Here is a 16,385-nt window from a genome sequence, read left to right as displayed (position 1 = left end):
AGAAATTGGGTCCATCGCTGTCATTTTCTTCTCAGATTCCTCTCATCTGTCACAACACAGTAGTTATGAAAAATGAAACCATAAATTCAATTTAGAGGGCAATTTGCAGCTAATCTTTGGAGTAATTCCAGTGTGAATAATGCAGCAATTTGGATGCATGGTCAGTCAATTCAGCCCTGATTTATTAGTATTTAAGAAATCTTTCTTTCATTAATGATAATTACTAAACAAGAAAAAATAATTTCTCCAAAATTATCTAACTTCATATCAGGCTTTCAGCTCTGAAAAATGGTTATAATGTTTGTTAAAATTATGATGATGAAGAAAAGGTTTTGTTATTTAAAGACACAATATGTGTTTCAATTTTGAGCAATAATTTCAATAATTTTTCTAGTTCTTGCATGAACTGTTCAGCCCTAGGTTATAACTTTTTTTTTTAAATACAACTCCCATTAGATTTAACATTTTGAATATCTCAGCAGAAGGACCCTGGGATTTGATATTGATTTCCAACACTCCTTATACCTTGAAGGATGTATTAAAATCTATCTGCAAAAAGAATGACATTTTTGTTCATGTATAAGAGTCAAGTTTATCTGAGAATTTTGCCTAGTTATTAAAACACATTGTGGCACATTCAATATAATCTAAGTCAGTGCACTCACAAGTATATGTTTAAATAGAGAATAACAACACATTAAAATCTATAAATATCAGTTCTCATAAAATGTTTACATTCATTTTCTTTTCTGTATTTTATTGCATGCTCTTTAATGGCTGCATGTCTAACTATGGAAACAGGTATTCAAAACACTACATAGGAAAATGGAAAGTGGTAATGCTTTTTCTTTCTTTTTTGTTCTTTGTTCTTACAAAAAAAAACCCCACAAAAATTAAAACTTATTTCGTATGCATCCTCTCCTTCCTGTTTTGCCAGCAGTCTGGGCTGTGAATCATCCAGACTTTGTATTATTCCATTAAGTAGGAACAGTACTTTCAGTCCCAGGCATATAAAAACCCCTTCGGTTCTGGTATTCATTAAAATGAAGTAAATAAACAAAAGATGAGTGATGGCCCCAACCTCAATGTTGTAAAGGTGAGCCCTGCCATTATAGGTGCTATATAATGCAAGAACAGTAGAGCATGTACTCAAAAGATGCCATTCACGGGGTGTGATCAATTGTTTTATGAATTTGGTTGTATTCCAACATGTGTAAACTACATTGAAAACTGGTCAGTATTTCCATAACAGTTTTTCCAAGAGAGTATGTATCTGTAACTGTTTACATATGCAAGGCATTCAATAACTGCTGAACATAATGAAGGATTGAAAGAATACATTGACATTGTACTCACAATTTGGTGTTAAGTGACAAAATTTGATAGTGCTAAGTCCTGTCCAAAGGTGCTCATTCTAGCATAATGAGCTATGCATTAAGTTCATTACCTAAGGGTGGGTGTGTTTCTCCCTTTGTGGAAATCATACTATGGAACATAGACTCAAAATTCTCCACCTAAAGACACTGAAGATCCTTAAATTTGAACTCTCCACCCATCTGTTAGTTTGCTATATTCCTTGAAATCATTTCTGGGTGTCTGTCGACTTTCTAAAACGAGATCTAGTGTTGAGGTTAAATCCAGAGAAGAGCAGAGAAGATAGGAGTGTGTGATCAGAAGTGCTTTAGCCTCAGTGCCAGCCATTTCTCACCTGCCACAAGTTAAAGGTCAATTCTCTTAACAGATGACACTGGGAGGATGGTGTAGCCCTACTTTTATTTCCTCTTCCAAATAACAAAGAGTTTTCAAAACTTCCCCATACACAGTGGTATGTTTATTCTCTTCAGTTTCATACTGTGAAAATGACATTAAATTCTACAAGAAACCATTCTGTGTTTGGCTGAATTATGCAAATTTATTTACACAGGTGCTTTTAAATTTTAATTTATAACTTGTTTCTCTGTTTAGAAAGCCACAGGTTGTTCTGTTTTAGTTTTTGAGATGCTGGGGATTAAACCCAGGATCTCCAGCATGCTAAACAAGCATTTTACTAGTCAGCTACAGCCCAAGCCATTTTTCCTTTTTTTTTTTTTTCTTTTGAGACAAGGTCTTGCTAAATTTCCCGGCTGACCTCCAACTTAGAATCCTTGGACCTCCAAAATGGATGGTTTGCACGTCGCAGGTTTGTTGTTCCGTTTATATTATCTACAGTCCACATACAACTGAGCCCATGGGGTACTTACGATTTCCATTACTGCAGATGAAAACACTTGCTAAGGATTTTGAGCTGCATAAGGCTTAACTCTCCTCAGGCTTGAGACTGCAGCATGGGCCGCGCAGGGGATGCTGGGAGGCAGCGCTTTCCTGGCCAATCAGAGCTCGGTGGAGGGTTTAAATGTGCTGTCAGCAGCCCAGCAGCTCAGCCCTTCCTGAGGCCTGTGGGAAGCTGGTAAGTCTGTCTTTGCCTTAGTTTTTGTGATATTTGCAGTAAGTCCTTAGTATTATCTGAATAATTTTCTAGAATGTTGTTTACCTTACCAGAAGGTCTACGGGCCTCCTTATTATTTATTTTTAAAAGTGGGTGTAACAGATATTTATTTGGTTAGTGAAGTTCAGGTCCTTTAAAAGTGAAAATGGTTGTGTGTTCTACCTAATAAAAGTGTTTTTGTTTGTGTTTTGTTTTGTTTTTGGTCACTTCTAGTGTGTGTTTATTTAGTGAGGTCCAGTGTTCTCATAATTGAGGTTGTTTTTTCAATCCTAGAGGTAAATAAATCATCTGTATTTCTCTAAGAACTACTACCCCCAGATATCAACCCCTTCTCCAAGCTAATTGGTTCATTATTTGTATTTCGACATCACCTTCTGTTATGCTTTTATCGTGGTGTTTATGCTTATATGTGTGTTTAGTTTTCTGATTTTTTTTTTCTCTCTAAACCTCATGGAGTTTACAGATGGTGTCTAACTCATTTTTGGGCACTGGAAACAATGTGATACATAGTAGGCAATTAATATTTGTAATTTTTTTTTCTTAATGTACAGTGATGAACTGTATGTGAAGTGTAATGTGATTTGATACATGTATGTATTGTAAAATGATTTCACAATCAAGTTAATACTTCCTTACCTTTTTTTTGAAAGGGGAGTGAGAATGCTTAAGCTCGCAGTATAAAATTTCAGTATGATATTGATAGACATGCAACAATAAACTTGGTGATTATAGCTATCAACTCCCAGGTGATGACCATTGATTATTTCTATTTTAGATGGATCAGGTAAAGTAGTATCACCTGGGAGCTTGTTACATTGCACAATGGCAAGCTCTATCTAGACTGGAATCACAATGCACGTTTGTCAAAGATCCCCAGGTGGTTCCTGTAAATTAAAGTTTATATAACATAGTAGTAGATGTATAGGTCAGTGGTTCTTAAAGTATAGTTGGTGAACCTGCAGCATTAACAGCACCTGACAAAAGCAAATAACATCATTGACAAAGGCAAGTGCGTAGACCTACTCCTAGCCACAGTGAGGCCTCTGGGGTCATGATAATAGTAGTAAGCCTTTCAAGAAATTCTAATGTTGAAGTTTGAGCTCCACTGTGCAAAACATTGTCATCTTTCCCAGGCTCAGGAAAATAAAACCAGTACTTGGTCTAAACTATGATTAATGCAAACTAGATTCATGGCATGAATTAGTTGAGTCACTCAAATATTTCTTTCCTTAACAACTACAGATTTAGCCAATAAAGTCATGGGTACAAACTTGAGACTGGAAATGGACTTCCATATGAAAAATCTTTAAAAATACATATTCATTGCTGTGACTCAGAAATCTTACCATCTTGAATGTTAGATTGGTTTGAACTACGAATTTCACCCATGAGAATATGGAGGGTGACAGTTTAAGTTATTCCTCCCTGTTTGGAGAGGTAATAACACCTAAGCCATGTTTTTTCACAGTTTACTATTTCATTAATGGATGTCTTATTTTATTGTTTCTAGCTGTTTTGTTTTTCCTGAGTGGAGCTATCCCTTCTGTGTGTTTATTAAGAAAAAAAAAAAAAAAAGCAAAAAAACCCTCTCAAATGGGTGCAATTTGGGGACTGTGTAGCAACAATATTCTTTTATAGATGAGGACACCAAGGTGTTGAGAAGCAACAGGAATATTTTCATGTTACTGTATGGTTAGGATTTCTGAGTGAAGAAAAGCGACTTGCTATAAACATAGAGAAAATGAATGGTGTAAATGTTTTTCCAGAGTCATTCATTCCTTATTCTAAGGGTAATAGAGGCAGAGTTGCTTATTTCCTTTCTGGTGGAACCATCTGTTTTCTTTCAAAGGATGATAAAATCTATTCCAAATGCTTGTTGTTTTCTTCCTCTTCTCAGATACAATTTGTTTAGGGAGGAGAAGCTTTTCTCTAACTGTATAAATTTCCAGATTCATAATTTTGGGGTTCCTCTTGTGGCAAGAAAAGCAACCATCCTTTGGTTTGCATAGGACCTATGGTGTTTTCTTTTTGTTGTTTGCATGCCTTACCTTGAGGGGAAAGAATGAGTCATGGGAAAACAATATGGTTATTGTAAGTAATAATAGTCTTTGATCCAGGAACTGTGTGTTTGCTTTCAGGGTAATATAAATGTATGTTAAGAATGTATCAGAAGACCTGAGGAGAGAAGACCCATCTGACATCAGGTAATAAGTGTTATAAAAAGAGAAATCGCTGTCCTGTCCCATTCCAGGTTTATCCTATTGTGCTTTTGTTTGGGCCTTATAAAAAAACTGAGTTGACAAAGTAGACAGTTAAGCAAATATCCAGATTAAATTGAGTCATGTAATCAGTAAGCCTGGTTAATTTAGAATAACATTCCTTTATATTTTAAACAATGGGCTTCAAATTGTTCAGTTGAATTCCAATAGGCGGACCTAGATTTTTTTTTCCTTTTATGTCTGCAGTTCTGACTCAAACCTGTTAAATAATAATTACATGAATGGCATCTGAATTAAATGATTGTGAATTTAGTATAGTTTCTGGTATATTATAAATAGTCATGTTTCTAATTTTACAGCCTAATTCTACAGATAAAGTAACTGAGGTCTCAAAGTAGTTTCTCAGGACTCATGTAGATGAGAAAGAGGTGAGAATAGAACCCAATCTTTGGCTCATGGTTCAGTGTCTTTCCCTATCAGTCTTTTAATACAGCAACATAACTAGCCAAGTCCTCCCAGGAGTTCTATTATATTAGAATAGTAGTGGAGACAGGTCTCTAGAAGGATGTTTCAGGAGTCCAAATTTAAGTAAGTATTCACATGGGGGAGAGGAAATGATTCTTTATCTCTTTTGGGTAGAAGGAGTTACTCCTAAGACATGGAGGCAAAAGTAGAAATGCATTTTTGGTTGGTTGATAAACTAGGATTTCCTTAAAGTTTATATTTGAGAATTAATCTTGTAGACTTTGGTTTAATTATATGAAATAAAAGGTTGAATCTCATAATTTAGCTGTAGTTTGAGGTGCTGAGAGCCACCGCCGAGTCTGTATGGCCCCTGGCATTTTGCCAACAGTATTGATTGACAGGCGAGGCATTACTATCAGCCTCTGCCGCAACTTTTGAGTTCTCGCACTATTTTGGAGTTCTCGTGGGGATTTCCGGGGATTCCCTGAGAGTTCCCATTGGTTGGGGAAGTGCAGGAGGAGGGATTTCCGGGAGAGATATTTCCTGCTGGGGGTTCCTGGACGAGCCGCCTGGCATCGGGGAGCTGTGTGAAGTGTTTTCCTGCAGTTCAAAAATAGTTTGTTCCTGCTTCAGTGGCTTGTGATTTGTGCCCAGCCAGACTGCGGCATTGAGGTACATCACTATCTTCCAAATGCTAAAAATTGTAGGAAATTTACATTACATGGTGGTTTTTTTTTTTCCTTCTTCCCGTCATGGTTCTAGAGATTAGAGTAGAAACTTTGTATTTTTGTCAGGATGTGCCTATGGTTGACTAATCAAAAGCATAGTATAAAATCATTAAAAAATTGTGCTCAAATATCTTTATTTCAATTTATAACACATGAATAGTATATTCATTCACTTTTGAGTAAGAGGCCAACGGCTGTTTTTGACAACTTTTCCTGCCCAAACTATGCTTGTAAAGCAGGCATTAATGATTTTTTAAGTTTGGTTTTATTCTTTATAGTGCAGTGGAATCTTAGCAACCCTTGTGACACATTCAAAGGGTCAATCTTTATAGATTTTTAAAATTCTTAGTCTGTTATAATTGCTTCATTCACAATTGATTTAACAGCAAAAAAAAAAAGTTATAGCTCACCTTTTTGGCCATTTTCCTAAGCATTCCCAATAGTTATCATTTAAAGCATAAAGGTTTCTATTATATGCTCATTTTCATTAGTATATATTTTATTAATTTGCATAATTCAAACATGAAATGAAACTTCCATGTTAGGTCTGAGCACAAAGATAACTGATTTATCATAAAACTCAAGTGTAAAGTACACATGTACACTAATGCATTAGCAAGACCAGAAAGAAAGTTTATTATGAATAATATTGTATTCACTTATGTATTTTGGAGACTTGATGAAAAATCATAGATACTTGTAGCACAAATTTTCACATAAAAGTGTTCCATGTCATACTCTAAATATGCTAAATTTGAAAACTGTTGAGAGCCACAGCTGAAGGGGCCCCAGCAAACTTCCAGCTGCCAGCAAACTTCCAGCTGCCGGCTGATGATTGGCTCACAGCAGCCCCAGCAACATCTAGCTGATTGGCTCCTCTGCGGTGATGCTCATTGGGCTGTTTCCCTGCCCTTTCAGACCACGGAGCTGCTCATTGGGTGACTTTTTTGGCTCCGCCCACACGACCCAGCCAATCGGCCTCAAGAGCAGGAGGATGGGGGGAGGTGGTGAGGCTTGTGGTTGAGAGGCAGGCTTGTGGGAAGCCAGTGGTGGCAGTTGGGGCTCTGAGGGTTTTTCCTGAGGAGCTGTTTTGTTTGGCGTGTGTGGTTCTAAAAATAAAGTTAGTTTCTTTTGACAAGTGGCTCCTGATTGTGCCCAGCCAGACTGCGGCATTTGGTGGCTCGCACGGGGAGCGACTGAGGGTAAGTGAAACTGCTCGCCCCTGAGGGCAGGGCGAGAGGACGTGTAGCCATTTTAAGATTCCTCTTTTGTTTTGCTTCACTTTTGTTTTAAGTTGCCTGTCCCTGGAGATGAGTGAGATGGAAGAAAAACCGCTCACATCTGAGGAAAAACTATTTGCGTCTGAGGAACAGATAGGGAGAAAGGCTATAATGATTTTTTGTTGTTCCATTTTTATTTCATTCTATCTTGGTTTTGTTTGGTGTTATCTTGTTGGGTTGTATTATAGTAGGAATATGGGATCAGAAATTAGTAAAAAACAAACCGAAAGAGTGTTAAGTAAATTGTTAGAGGAAGGAGGCATCCCAGTAAAATCAAGAGCAGTCAGGGCATACGTTGATACAATACAAAAATGTAGCCCATGGCTTTTTAAGGATGAGTTGTTAAATATATCACAATGGAACCATCATGGTGAAGATTTTAAAAGAATAGAAAAGCCCAGGGACTCTGCCAGTTGGCACATTGCCATTGTGGACGTTTGTATCTTGTTTGCTTAGTCCAAAGCCTTCAGTTCAGACAATGGTAGAGGAAGGAGAAGACATATTGATTCAAGTAAAAGAGAAGGTCTCTCAAGTTAGTCAGACAGAGGAAAAGATTCAAGTAAAAGAGAAGGTCTCTCAAGCTAGTCAGAGGAAAAAATTCAAGTAAAAGAGCTCTCTCGAACTAGTCAGACAGAGGAAAATATTCAAGTAAAAGAGAAGGCCTCTCAAGCTAGTCAGACAGAGAAAGAAAGTGTAAAACAGAAAAAGCCATCAGGGGGAAAGTTACAACAGGAGACTGCTACTAACACCTTTCTATCACCAGAGGGTGTAAGTGTCCAACCAACAGCACCACCTCTACAGGAGACTGCTACTAACACCTTTCTATCACCAGAGGACGTACGTGTCCAACTAACAAGGCCACCTCCATATGCTGGGAGGCCCCCAACCCCCGCAGTTGATAGTTGGGATCCTGAGACAAGATCTCAAATATTAACATGCCCTGTATTTGAGGCAGGAGGGCAGCGAGTTTACCATGCTTTAAATTTCAAAACAGTGAAGCAGCTAAAAGAGGCTGTAACAACCTATGGTCCTCAAGCACCCTTCACTGTAAGCATGGTCGAATCCATTAACAACTTGAACATGATGCCAGCAGATTGGGCTAATATGTGTAAAGCTGTGCTAAATGGAGGACAATACCTGTTATGGAAGGTTGCCAATGAGGAATTTTGCAAGGAGACGGCTAGGCGAAATGCAACAGCTGGTTATCCTCAGAGAAATCTAGATATGTTGTTAGGAAAGGGACCTTATGAGGATCAGCAGCAACAAATTGCATATGATCCTGGTGTATATGCACAAATTGTTGTAGATGCAATTAAGGCATGGAAGACTTTACAAGGACATGGAGGTTTACAAGGTCAATTATCTAAGGTAATACAAGGAGCTAATGAACCTTATGCTGAATTTGTAGATAGGCTTATTCAAACAGCTACCAGAATTTTTGGGAATACAGAACAAGCAATGCCATTACTAAAACAACTGGCTTATGAGCAAGCGAATCGTTGGTGCAGAGATATCATTAGACCATGGAAACATGAAGATTTAAACACATATATTAAATTATGTAGAGACATTAATGAACAAGAGCAAGTCATGGCAGCTGCAGTAAAACAGGCTTTAGATGCCAGAGACGTTAATGAACAACGGCAATTGTGGCAGGTGCAGTAAAACAGGCTTTAGATGCCAGGCCAAGAACATGCTACAATTGTGAACAAACAGGATATTTTAAAAGGAATTGCCCCATAGGAGGAGGGTTTAACAAAACTAGGTATAAAAGGAGTAGAATACCAGGTATTTGCCCATGATGCCGTAGAGGGAGACATTGGGCTAATGAATGCCGTTCTCAAACCACCATAGAGGGTACTCCATTATCAAAAAATGAACAAGGACCAGGTGTTTATCCACAATATCGTGGAGAAAGACATCGGGCTCCGTTGCCAAAAAATGGACAGGGGGGCCCAATGCTCCGGGGCCCAAAACCAGAAATATACGGAGCACTGGAGGAACCCAGCAACCCCATCAGGGTAGTGCCCAGGACACATTGTCCATCAGATCTCTCATCAGACAAACCAGAGGGAGCGCAGGGTTGGACATCTGCGCCTCCACCAGATCAGTACTAACCCCAGAGATGGGAGTTCAAATCATTCCCACAGGGGTAAAAGGACCTCTTCCCAAAGGAACAGTAGGCTTATTATTGGGACGCAGCTCTTCTACTCTAAAAGGACTTATGATAAGTCCTGGGGTAATTGATCCCGATTATGAAGGTGAAATAAAAATTATAGCCAGTTCTCCAAAGGGTATATCAGTAATTTCACCAGGAGATAGAATAGCACAGTTACTAATAATACCCAGCCTACATAATAAATTTTCCAGTCGTACTGTAGAAAGAGGTTCCAAGGGATTAGGCTCCACAGGTGTAGATTGGGTTATGCTTTCTTTAAATTTAGATTCTCGCCCCATGCTAAAACTAAATATTCAAGGACATGAATTTAATGGGCTACTGGATACAGGTACAGACCTTAGCATCATCTCTCGTCAAGAATGGCCAAAACATTGGCCATTACAACAAGCCACTCAAACGCTTTGAGGCCTAGGAGTGGCGACTAATCCCAATAGAAGTGCAATGGTATTAGATTGGAAGGATCCTGAAGGATGTGAAGGAACTATACAGCCATATGTATTGGATCATCTTCCCGTAAATTTATGGGGACGAGATGTCCTAGATCAATTAGGTTTGACACTAACAAATAACATCAACCAAAATGCACCCACTATTATGACTAGACAAGGTTTTAGGAAAGGAAAAAAGATTAGAAAAACAAGAACAAGGTATAGCAGCACCAATACAAATAGATCAAGGAACAGACAGACATGGGTTGGATTTTCAGAAAGGGCCACTGAGACAATAAAAATTACTTGGAAATCAGAAAGACCAGTATGGGTTCCTCAGTGGCCCCTGACTAAAGAAAAGATACAAGCAGCCCATGACCTGGTCAAACAACAATTAGCGGAAGGACATATACAACCTTCTGTATCTCCCCATAATACTTCCATTTTTGTCATCAAAAAGAAATCTGGTAAATGGAGATTATTGCAAGATTTAAGAGCCATTAATGAGATTGTTATTATGGGACCTGCTCAATCAGGGATTCTTCAATTGTCTGCTTTGCCAAAAACCTGGTATGTTTTAGTTATAGATATTAAAGATTGTTTTTTTCAATTCCAATTCATCCTGAGGATAGTCCACGTTTTGCACTTACTATCCTTGCACTGAATCATGAAGGTCCTGATCAGAGAGATGAATGGAAAGTACTCCCTCAAGGGATGGCTAACAGCCCAACTATGTGTCAAATTTATGTTAACAAAGTAATCCAGCCACTTAGAAATCAAAATCCTGAACTACAAATATTTCACTATATGGATGATGTATTATTAGCACACAAAGCTAAAAACACATTGCTAGAATGTTATGCCACACTTACAAACTTATTAAAAAATTATAATCTAGAGATAGCAATAGATAAAGTACAATTAAATTTCCCAATTAATTATTTAGGAGTTCTATTATCCTCAACCATGGTCCGTCCACCAAAAATTCAAATACGAGTAGATCAACTCAAATCACTTAACGACTTTCAAAAGTTATTAGGAGACATAAATTGGATAAGGCCTTATCTAGGTATACCAACAGGAGAGTTGGGACCTTCATTTGATATCCTAAAAGGTCCATCAGATCCAAATTCACCCCGAATGTTAACGCCTGAAGCAAGAAAGGCATTAAAAATCATTGAAACATATATGGAAAATATGCATTTGTATAGAATTGATATAACTTTGCCTTTATTATTTATTGTACTACCAACAAAAATATTCCTACAGGAGTATTTTGGCAAGAAGGTCCATTATTATGGATACATTTATCTTATTCTCCTAACACTATCCTTACTAGGTATCCTGAGGCTGTAGGACAATTAATACTCAAAGGAATAAAAGCAGCAAGGGGAGTGTTTGGAATTTCTCCCAATAAAATTATTACTCCATATACTATGAATCAAATTGATGAGTTAGCTAATGAGTTAAATACTTGGGCAATAATCATGTGCAAATCTAATGTTTCATTTGATAACCACTTACCATCTAATCCTTTATTGTCTTTTTGGTCATCGCATCCTGTAATTTTTCCAAAAATGACAAGAAAAACACCTATCATGAATGCTCCAAATATATTCACTGATGGATCAAATAATGGTACAGCAGCAATAGTTACACCTGATCAAACTTACATTTTTAGTACTCAATCAGCTCAAAAGGTAGAGCTTAATGCAGTATTGCAAGCTTTTGTGATGTTTAAAGATTCTGTATTTAATTTATTTTCCGATAGTCAGTATATAGTTAACGCTATAGTATCCCTTGAAGATACTGGTAGGATTTCCCCTTCCTCTGTTTTCTCTTTGCTTTCCACTATACAAAGTCTAATTTGGGACAGAGAAGATCCATTCTTTATAGGACATATCAGGGCACATACAGGATTGCCTGGAGCCCTTAGTTTGGGCAATGATTTAGCAGATAAAACTACACATGACATACATATTTTCTCTACACTAGAAGAAGCTATAAGTTTTCATAAAAAGTTCCATGTCAATGCTAATACTTTACAAAAGCATTTTAAAATAACTAAGGAACAAGCTAGACAAATAATAAAACAATGTCAAAATTGTGTGACCTTTTTACCACAAGTTAATCTTGGAGTCAATCCTAGAGGATTGATACCTAACCATATTTGGTAGATGGACGTCACACACTTGCCAGAATTTGGAAAATTAAAATATTTGCATGTTACATTTGATACTTCTTCTGGATTTTTGATGAGCTCCCTTCATGCCGGAGAAAAAACTAAAGATGTTATAGCTCATTGCTTACAAAATTTTGCCACTGTGGACATTCCAAAACAGTTAAAAACAGATAATGCCCCTGGTTATACTTCTACCTCTTTTAAACAATTTTGCTCATCATTTGGCTTTACTCATATAACAGGAATCCCATACAATCCACAGGGACAAGGCATAGTTGAAAGAGCTCATCAAACTATTAAAATATACTTATTAAAGCAAAAAGACGGAATTGGGAAGGGGTCTATATTCCCCAAAGATAAACTTAAAATAACCCTTTTTACTCTAAACTTTTTAAATTTGGATTCATCAGGACTTAGTGCTGCGGAAAGGCATATGTGTCCAAAAAATGTGCATAAGCCCAAGGTACTTTGGAAGGATATTCTAACAGGACAATGGAAAGGTCCTGACCCAGTAATTGTCTGGAGTCGGGGATCTGTTTGTGTGTTTCCCCAGGGAGAACAGCAGCCGATTTGGATTCCAGAGAGATTAACTAAAGCCATTTCTACAGACCAAAAAGAAGATGATTTGACTCAAGTCCATAACAGCTGATATCCAAAACTCCAGTTTGGCTATCCTTACATCTGCGATAGAACCAGGATGCTTTTTTCAATATCTATTTTATTATTGCCCTTTCCCACATTCTATTTTGTTTTTTGAGCTCATACAGACCTAGGTTAATGTTTTGCTGATCAGTTCTATTTTTTGACTATAGAGTTTTTAAACATTGCAATGGAGATTTCACCTGTAAAAAGTTATAAGGCCTTTACTATTAGGTTATGTGTTGTATGTATTATATTATGTGTGCACACTTGTGTTTTGTGTTATATGTTTGAATGTACGTATGTCCATATATATGATGAGCGCTCATGAAAAAATGGATCCAAATATATATTTTTTTATTCACGTGATTTAAATGGTTTAAATTGGGTAAACAACTGTTGAGGATTGTTTTAATATGTGAACGAAAAAGGAGGCTAACAGATCTGTTTGTTTACTTTCACCTTTCCTTTTCATTATATTTAATAATTCTCTTAAAGATAATGTGAATTGTTAAGAAAATTGTTTTCTTTTAGTGTCTTCTGGAATGTTACATAATTTTTTCTTTAGCCATTATTGCCAGAATTCCTATCTTCATCCCAGTGCCGGTGAAGACAATGTAAATTGTTAAGAAAATTTTTTTCTTTCATTGCCTTCTGGAATGTTACATAATTTTTTCTTTAGCCATTATTGCCAGAATTCCTACCTTCATCCCAGTGCTGGTGAAGTCAAAGATAAAAACCAATCTACAGCTTCTGCAATAGCCATCACTGAACTGCTTGCAGAACTTGCCTGGACACATTGCGAACTCACCTGTATGCATTGTGAACTATCTGTTGGTGCAGCGACTTGTGGTAATGTTGGGGTATTTTTGCTGATGTCATCGGTGGTACAATTTTTCCAAAAGGAGCCGTCAATTGGCTTGGTGTATCTTCCTCCCTTCTGCTTGTCATGATTGTTCAGCTAAAATTTGGGGGCCAACAGAGGTGAGGCAAAGAACCTCACCCCCCCACTGGTACAAAGACCTCTCCACAGGTGTGGCTGTATACTGGACCAGTAGTCAGTGACGGGTAAGATCCAATTGCAATGGTACCAACCTAACGGGTAAGGACCATATGTACTATTGGACAACCTAAGGCAAGCACGGTCCCTAAGCCACATGCTTGTTGTTTAAACAGAGAGGGGGAGATGTTGAAAGCCACAGCCGAAGGGGCCCCAGCAAACTTCCAGCTGCCGGCTGATGATTGGCTCACAGTGGCCCCAGCAACATCTAGCTGATTGGCTCCTCTGCGGTGATGCTCATTGGAGATGCTCATTGAGCTGTTTCCCCGCCCTTTCAGACTGCAAGCTGATGATTGGCTCACAGCGGCCCCAGCAACATGTAGCTGATTGGCTCCTCTGCAGTGATGCTCATTGGGCTGTTTCCCTGCCCTTTCAGACCACGGAGCTGCTCATTGGGGGACTTTTTTGGCTCTGCCCACGCGACCCAGCCAATTGGCCTCAAGAGCAGGAGGATGGGGGGAGGTGGTGAGGCTTGTGGTTGAGAGAGAGGCTTGTGGGAAGCCGGTGGTGGCAGTTGGGGCTCTGAGGGTTTTTCCTGAGGAGCTGTTTTGTTTGGCGTGTGTGGTTCTAAAAATAAAGTTAGTTTCTTTTGACAAGTGGCTCCTGATTGTGCCCAATATTGTGAATAATATTGTATTCATTTATGTATTTTGGAGACTTGATGAAAAATCATTTGTAGCACAAATTTTCACATAAAAGTGTTCCATGTCATACTCTAAATATGCTAAATTTGAAAACATTCTCATGGTCAATTTTTTTTTTTAAGTCTAGCAGCCTTAAATACATAGGTTTCCATCCTATGTAATCAACAACATGAGCTCTTTTTAAAAAAATAGTGTTTTGAAAATTGACAGTGAAGATTTTTTTTTCCTCCTTATGTCAGTCTTAAAATCATATATGATTTTCTTTGTGTTCTAATATAATTTAAAAATTAATCTGTTAAGCAGTGCCATATACTGAAAAATTACTCTATATCACCAAACTCATATATTAAAATATTTTCACTAATGGTGATTTGAATCCTCCACAAAATAGGTTTTTCTCAGGTTTATTAGTTAAAAAATCATTTCTTCAATTTTAAATCAGGTAACTAAAATATAATATCTATTTCATAAAATAATTGAGGTAGTGAATCAATGATTTTAAGTGTTATAGATCAGAATTGAAGACCTCAATGATGAAAATTACAAATTTTAATTTTCATCCTTCACTTTTTGGAGACAAATTTGAAGTACCAGATGGGTTAATTTTATTTGTTTTTTTTAGTGTACATATGACAGTGGAATGCATAACAATTCATATTACTCATATGGAGAAGAATTGTTTGTATCTGTATAAAAAGTATATTCATACCAATTCGTGTCTTCATGCGTGTACTTGGATAATGATGTTCATCTCATCCCACTGTCATTTCTAACCCCATGCCCCATTCCTTCCCCTCCTACTCCTCTGCCTATTTAGGGTTCATCTGTTCCTCCCTTATTCCCCCTCTCTACCCCACTGTGAATTGGCCTCTTTATATCAGAGAACTTTCAATTTTTTTGGGGTGGGGGGATTGGCTAACTTCACTTATCAATATCTTCTCCAACTCCATCCATTTACCTTCAAATGACATAAATTTATTCTCTTTTAATGCTGAGTAATTGTGTATATATGCCACATTTTGTTTTTTATATTCATCTACTGAAGGGCATCTAGGTTGGTTCCACAGTTTAGCTATTGTGAGTTGTGCTGCTATAAACATTTATGTGGCTGTGTCCCTGTAGTATGCTGTCTTTAAGTCCTTTGGGTATAGACCAAGGAGAGGGACAGCCAGGTCAAATGGTAGTTCCATTCCCAGTTTTCCAAAGAATCTCCATACTGCTTTCCATATTGGCTGTATAAATTTGCAGTCCCATCAGCAGTGTATGAGTGTACCTTTTTCCCCACATCCTTGCCAACATTTATTGTTTTGTCTTCATAATAGCTTCCATTCTGACTGGAGTGAGATGATATCTTAGAGTAGTTTTGATTTACATTTCTCTAATTGCTAGAGATGTTGAACATTTTTTCATATATTTGTTTGATTGTATATCATCTTCTGAGAAGTGTCTTTCATGTCCTTGGCCCATATATTGATTGGGTTATATTTTTTTAATGTTTAGCTCTTTGAGTTCTTCATATATCCTAGAGATTATCTGATGTGTGAGGGGTAAAAATTTGCTCCCAAGAAGTAGGCTCTCTGTTCACCTCACAGATTGTTTCTTTTGCTGAGAAGAAATTTTTAGTTTGAGTTTCATCCCAGGGATGCAAGGTTGGTTCAATATATCAAAATCAATAAATGTAATTCATCACATAATAGACTTAAAGAATTATATGATCATCTCAGTAGATGCAGAAAAAGCACTTGACAAAATACAGCACCCCTTCCTATTCAAAACTCTAGAAAAACTAGGCTTTATGATGTTGATATGTTTCTATCTATGCTAAGCCCCAGGCCAATATCATTCTAAATGGAGAGAAATTGAAAGTATTTCCTCTAAAAACTGCAACAAGACAGGGATGCCCTCTTTCACCACTTCTATTTAACATAGTTCTTGAAACTTAGCCAGAGCAATTAGACAGATGAAAGAAATTAAAGGGATACACACAGGAAACAAAGAACTAATTGGCACTATTTGCTGCTGATATGATTCTATACCTGGAAGACCCTAAGAGTTCCACCAGAAAACTTCTAGAAC

This window comes from Marmota flaviventris, chromosome 4 (assembly GCF_047511675.1).
Source record: "Marmota flaviventris isolate mMarFla1 chromosome 4, mMarFla1.hap1, whole genome shotgun sequence".
In the NCBI taxonomy this organism is placed as follows: domain Eukaryota; kingdom Metazoa; phylum Chordata; class Mammalia; order Rodentia; family Sciuridae; genus Marmota; species Marmota flaviventris.
This window is presented reverse-complemented; position numbering follows the sequence as displayed.